We start from the raw sequence: 6,609 nt of genomic DNA, 5'->3' as shown, positions 1-6,609 counted from the left end.
TGACCCGAACTTTCAAGTGTAGAAAAAATACTCGTTCTTTTTTTTTTATTAAATAATGAACACACCATTAGGATCGTGTGTGTGTGGGGTGGGGGGGTTTTAAATGTCATGGTCGGGTCCTAGACAAGATTACACGCTAATGTAATTTCAAAATATGGAGGGCATTAGATAAATCAATTTGGCTTGTTATGTTAAAGGTTGCCAAAGCCTTACTAACATGCAGCGTATTGATCCAACACCACCTCCTACTGTGGGAAAATGCTGGTCTACCTGATCTCGAAAGTCAAAGCAAACGTTTCCCAGAATACATAAATTACTGCAAAAACTACTTAAGCAAACATGACCTACAAGGCAATGCTATTTCAATATTTACATCTATCATGCCATCGCAATCGCTCAGGTTATTTAATATTTGTCTCTATTTGGTCACGTTCAATGACGGATATATGCCTGATTAACATTGGAATTCATGGAAGTCCATCTACACTATTACTGTCCTAGTGAACACATAATAAATGGTTACGGCTTCCTCCTCACTGTATCAGTGGCTTTGTGATTATTAATTGTCTGTCTGAGGTGAATCAAATGGCGGTGAGGCTGTTGTAAATGGCTTCCCATCCATTGTTGTTAAACCACTCTTGAAATGGATGACCAAATAAAAGGAGCTCAACTCATGCAAAGCGTCAGTAATGTTGTGTAAAACCCTGTTAAATACGTCGGATGGCTCTTTGGTGTGGGAAGGATGGCCGCAGCTGTAATATATAGCCCGGGCCGTGATGGCTCAAGGTCACATCAGCCACCTCTACATAATGCATGAACCCCCTACTTCCTCAGTCAGTGTCCAATCACTCAGGCCCAACCTTGGGATGAAAATTTTACTAAGTAAATCAGTGAACATGCTGGCATTTCTATTAACCTCCAATGTGCAACCGACAGCAAGATGAATAATGCTAAATAATAACATGTGGCTGTAAATCAGCTTTACAGCTTGAAGGTGAGCTGAAACTGCACTGTATACTATGTGCCGTCGGACATTATTTGCAATGCTTCAAAGCTAAAGGCCTTGCTCGGGTACAGCAAATGATCTCTCTAAGCTATTCACATCTTAAATGAAGCTGTTAGTAAGTCCGTATGCAAAATAGCTGCCATGGTGAGATCTGTTTCAGTTGCTTTCATTGGTTAATAGCTAAAAGTTTGAATTTTTTTCTTTTTTTTCTTTTTCTTTGAATGATGGACCAAATCTATATTGTACTTCGACCTTTTGTCTTCTTCTTCAGGCATTCTGGGTTACACTTTGTTGAAGCCTCACTATACTTAGGCCTTAAGCTGTTATTTTATATGCTTGACTTGAAAATCAAAGCGTCCATAAGACGGTGGTGGAAATATTGGCATTTTCTTACATTTTCATAGCAGGTCTAGGAGGGAAGATAACACAAAACCAGTGAGCGTGTAAGATTTGCCCTATTCACCAGATTTTCACAGTCTTTGATTTAAAAAAAAAAAAAAATTTCATGTAATGTAATCAAAGATGTTAATGAAATCGAGTCTGAAAGAGTCATTTTATATAAATTAAAATAAAAAAGGTTGACCTTTTAAGATGGAGTGTTTTTTTCCTTATGTGAAAATAAGTATTTAATATAGTTAAGTTAAATAGCGTAATGTGCAGAGATAACCTAAAGTAATTTGTACATTGATTCCTCTAAACTAGCGACTTCTTTCCGTATAAGATTACGGTGTAATTCAGTTTTTGAATTGACCATTGACTTCCATTGTATGGACAAATAATAATAAATAATTAAACAACAACAACTGAGACATTCTCAAAATGTCCTTTTATAATATCCTGAATTATCCTTGTTTTCTTTTTTCTTTCTTGGCTTGATAACATTCTGAAGAAAAATATAATTCTTAAGCAGCTGTTGGGATTATGAAATTAAATTGGAAATTAGAAAAATATTAGAAGAAAAAAAGGATGCTTCACGAATCTGGGCTGATGGCACAGACAGCAGCTAATATCGCAATACTGTTTTCAGATTTAAAGACATACGGACATCGTTCAGATAAAATCATCCCCTCTGTCAACACTAAAGGTGAACTGCCTTCACTTTTGGTAATTTTACAGTAGAGTAATTTTGATGTTTTCAATACAAACTTTCATTTATTTTTCTTTACTCGTGTTAAACTACTTATGACATGATATTTCCTCCTCATTTATCTTCATGCATCCAGTGACAATTAATATTGTTATAAATATCACATGTTACAGGGTGAAGCTGCAGAGAGAAGTCAAGGTAATGGATTTCTTTCCATGCTGAACTGTGTGTGCGTTTGTTTTCTCAATAACATATTATTAATGACATGGCACTGTTAGGGAGAGAATTGGACGCCTTACACATTTTCTCTTCAGATTGGAGGAAAGCTTGCTCTACAAGACAATTACATTACTCCCTGTGGATTTGTTTTCTCTCTGCTGTTTCACATGTAGACAGGCAGACTAATGCATGTGGAGAAAGAGCTTGATTGACCATTGCCAACAAATGTTTGTTGAGAGGAGAGGCGATTTTTGATGTCATGTTAAATTAGTCATGATTTTCCTCCCAGTCTTCACGCTGAGATAAATCGTGTAATATTAACAAATGAGAGACCAGGCATGTATAAATAAAGGCTTGCCTTTATTTATATCATCATCATTAATTTGTTTTGAGAGTAATTTCATGTGAAAACTCTCAAGCATGTGGACGTTTAACCATGACCATAGCATAGCATGTTGCTTTAGTTCCATTGGCAGGTTTAATGCCCAATTAATGCCATTTTCATCTCATACTGAATGAATGCAGAAATATGAAAATATCAACACATTTGATTTTCTTCTCTTTTTTTTTTTTATTCTTCACATTTTTAATTGTCACATTTATACATTTTTTACACACTAATCCATTAAACTAATTAAACAAAATGATCACATGTCAAAAAATAGCTGTTTATTTGTATAAACGCTGATTATATTATTTGCACATTTTAAAATGTATATAAATATATGAGGGAAGTGCTGTAACTGGTTACATTACAAAAAAAAAAAAGATAAAATAAATCAGTTTATACTATTTATAATCCTGTTTTGTTCTAGTTCATTTTAAATGGCCCTGTGGTGTGATTACATTAATTTGGATTTTTTTCGACAAGTTAGTAATTTAATATGAGGTCAAATTTATACTTTTAACAATACTGACCAAAATGCAGTTTAAAATCGCTTTAGATTAAATAGTTTTGGTAAGTTGTTGTTATGCTTCATGCCAACTATCCATATTCAAAAACAAACTGGCATAATTGACCATTTGGGGTGAAATAATTGTTCTTCGAAACTTATTTTTTCGATATTGCAGGAGACCATTGACTTTTGTGTGCATGCTCAATCTTAGTCTTCTTGTCTGATAAAAAGTAAATCAAGATTAGTGAGTTTAAGTGTGCTCTATTAACACTAAGCAATTAGGCAGCTCCCAAGCGAGAGCGCTTAATGCCGTGCGATTTCAGCTATCTGATCGCACACATTTGCCCGTCACCAGTCGACTCCACCGGCTCAGCGTTGCAGTCACCAGCGGGGCGCAGGGGGAGGAATCCCAGCTGACAAAATGGATAAGTCAATTGGATGAGGCTTACACAAATCTCACCACAGGGCCGTGGAGCGATGCGCTAAAACAAATTAAAAGCGCGAACCGAGAGCATATTTTATGCTCGCGATTTATGATGTAGATGATCCTCCCCTCTCTCCTGTTCCCTTAATGATAAATCATCATCTTCCAGAAGAATGGATGGAGAAGGAAATCAAAATGTCAGTAAGAGAAAGCCAAAATGGCAAATGTGCCGTGCTTTTGTTGTTCCTCTTAAATTCTGTTAATCGCCTCAGGTAAAGATTAACTGCTGCTGCCAATTTAATTCAGCTTCAAATAATGCAACAAGGTCACTGTTTTCCTTTCGCTCTTCTCTCTCTCTCGCCTCTCTCTCTGTCTCTCTAGTGCAGGATTGAGTTGTCATGTAGCTCTAATAGGCAGCACAGGGAATCATTAGTCCGGCTCAGCTCTCTGACTGATGGGCATTTCACTCCAATCATCTGGCCGTGCTCAGACGGCGCGGCACTATTGACACGGTGTCAGAGCTGAGAGAGGATGGCTTAATCAGCCGGGACACTCTCAGCATTGATTTGACAAGCTGCCGTAATGACCTTCTTGTTTTTGTAAAGGATCACTGTTTATCTGAGCTGGCACTGATGCACTGAGCATGCCGCATCGTCATGGAAACTATTATCACGGCCAAGCCGGGGCCTTGGAGGGCTCCTAAAGATGATGTCGAATGTGACTCGAGGGGGGTCGCCCGGGATGGGGGTCTGTTGCCACGGTGACAGCTCCTCCTCCTCTGACTGCTGTCTGTCCGAGACACGAAAATGACTCCCATAGAGGTGCCGGCGGACGGATCCGAAGGGTGACTTTGACTTGAATAATAGTTTTGAAGAATTGTCATGTTAAAAACAAACCCCATCAAGTGTGCAACAAATTGATTAAGTGTTCGATATTAGAAATTTCTCACTTTCATTTACTCTGCTGACAATCCACCCAGAAAATTGTTTTTGATTTTAGCGCCTATTGATTTGCTAAATGGCCCATAATGGCCACTCGAATGTGCTTGAACGTATTCATGTGGGAAAATGCCCACCTACGCCCGACCTCGTCGACTTTGATTGTCGTAGCTCTGGCCCTGATGAAACAAACCTCTGGCCACCTCTCTGCATTTCAATAACGTTATGCTTTAATTCATAATAAGCAGCCTTATGGGGGCACCCGGGATGTTCGTAGGAGTATATTTGCGGAAGGATTCAGGAATGAGGACGCTGTCAGGTGGATGGGTGTAATCAGCCCGTCCGCCCCCCCCTCCGCCTCCTTCCCAATCTTTTCCCCCCACAGCCCATGTGTCAGACAGTAAATATTACTGGAGTACTGACAGGCCTGGAGCCGTGACTCACCGTGTAAAATCGTTAATAAGCAGCATGATGGGGCCACTACATCCCAAGGTGAGAATGTAGGGGGCTGTTTTCATCCACAATTATCCAAAGGACAGCATGAAGTGTCCATGGCGGGATGATTTGTGGGCTGAAAACAAGAGTGCTTTGTCTCGGCAAAGAGATGAGGGCTTGGGAGCAGGCAAGGGAGATGGAGAGAGGTCAAATGGACGGGAGTAAGCTTGTGTATTATAAATTGTTGGTTCTTACCGCTGGTATTTAATGCTAAAAAAAAGTAGTTGTAAAAGCAGTATTCTAGTAAACAAAAACCCAGGTCACATATTATTGACCCACTTTTTTATTGAATGCAACAGGAACACAGTAAGTACATTGTACACTTTAAAAAAAAAAAAAAGTCTTCAACAGACTAACTGAAGTACTATTATTATATTAATTTATTTGGACATCTTAGAAAAAAATTCACTCAGAAATGGGTAGTAAATTTCACAATTAAAAAAAAAGTACTGACGAACTATTTTCTTGTAAAACATATTCCAATAATCTTTGGTGTATATATGAGTTACAAAAGTGTGTGTGTATATATATACATACACATACAAAACATTGCAGAAAATAGTACTTTAGTCTACTTCAAAAATCAAAATTCACATTTAATTCAATGTTACTTTTTTATTGTTTGTGAAATTGACTAGCTATTTCTGAGTGAATTTTTTTCTTCAACATTTTGTTTTCCAGAAAATCAAAAATATTTTTGTAGTTAAAGACACTGAAATTGATTGATTATTTTACTGCCATTTATAAATATTTTTTTACAAAAACAGAATCTGAAGCAGTAGAAGAAATGTAGACGTGGTTGTTTTTGTTGTGATGTGTGGCTTGTTTCTGTTTTATTGCTAGAGACTGGGAGAATAGGTCTTGCATGGTTTCGTTCAGTAAACATACTGCCAAGTTAAATGGCTGATCAATCAATTTCACTGGAATCGATCTGAATCAGTTCAGCCTGCGTGCACACACAGGGAGCCACTTTATTGTAAATCAATCATTTTGAAAACATCTCACAAAGGGGCCAGTCCTTACTAACAAGCCATAAATTTAAACCTACAGGGTGCCACCCTTATCAGCCTACAAATCAGGAGCGCAGCCAACATCTGTTCTACTTCCTCCTCTTTTTATTTTGGCTCGGTAGGTCGAGCTCAGATCTTTAGTTTTGAAAAGAACAAGCCACGTAAGACCAGACTAATATCTTTCTATAGAGCAAAGTTTAATCACAGGCATCGTTTTTAGAGACTGAAACATCTCAGGAGCATTGTAATCATAGGTTGAGGGGCACAAGTGTGTTTTGTAACTCTAAAAGTGTCTTTGTAGATATAAAATGACTTGCTATTGAAGTCTACACATTCTAAAGTAGATGATTTGTGCAATAATTCAAATGTGAGAGGGGTTAATTGTCATTGAATGCGCCTCTTTAGCGGAAAAGGTGTTGCCTACGTCGTACACGTCACACTTTTTTGGACTGTAAAAATGTCCATTTGTCAAAAATGTTTTTCATTTACTGTTTTGGTTCAAATGTCCAGTGTAAATCAAGTAATGACGCAATA

The sequence above is a fragment of the Onychostoma macrolepis genome, chromosome 13 (assembly GCF_012432095.1).
Source record: "Onychostoma macrolepis isolate SWU-2019 chromosome 13, ASM1243209v1, whole genome shotgun sequence".
Classification (NCBI taxonomy): domain Eukaryota; kingdom Metazoa; phylum Chordata; class Actinopteri; order Cypriniformes; family Cyprinidae; genus Onychostoma; species Onychostoma macrolepis.
The sequence above is the reverse complement of the archived record's forward strand: the minus strand, read 5'-3'. Positions refer to the sequence as shown.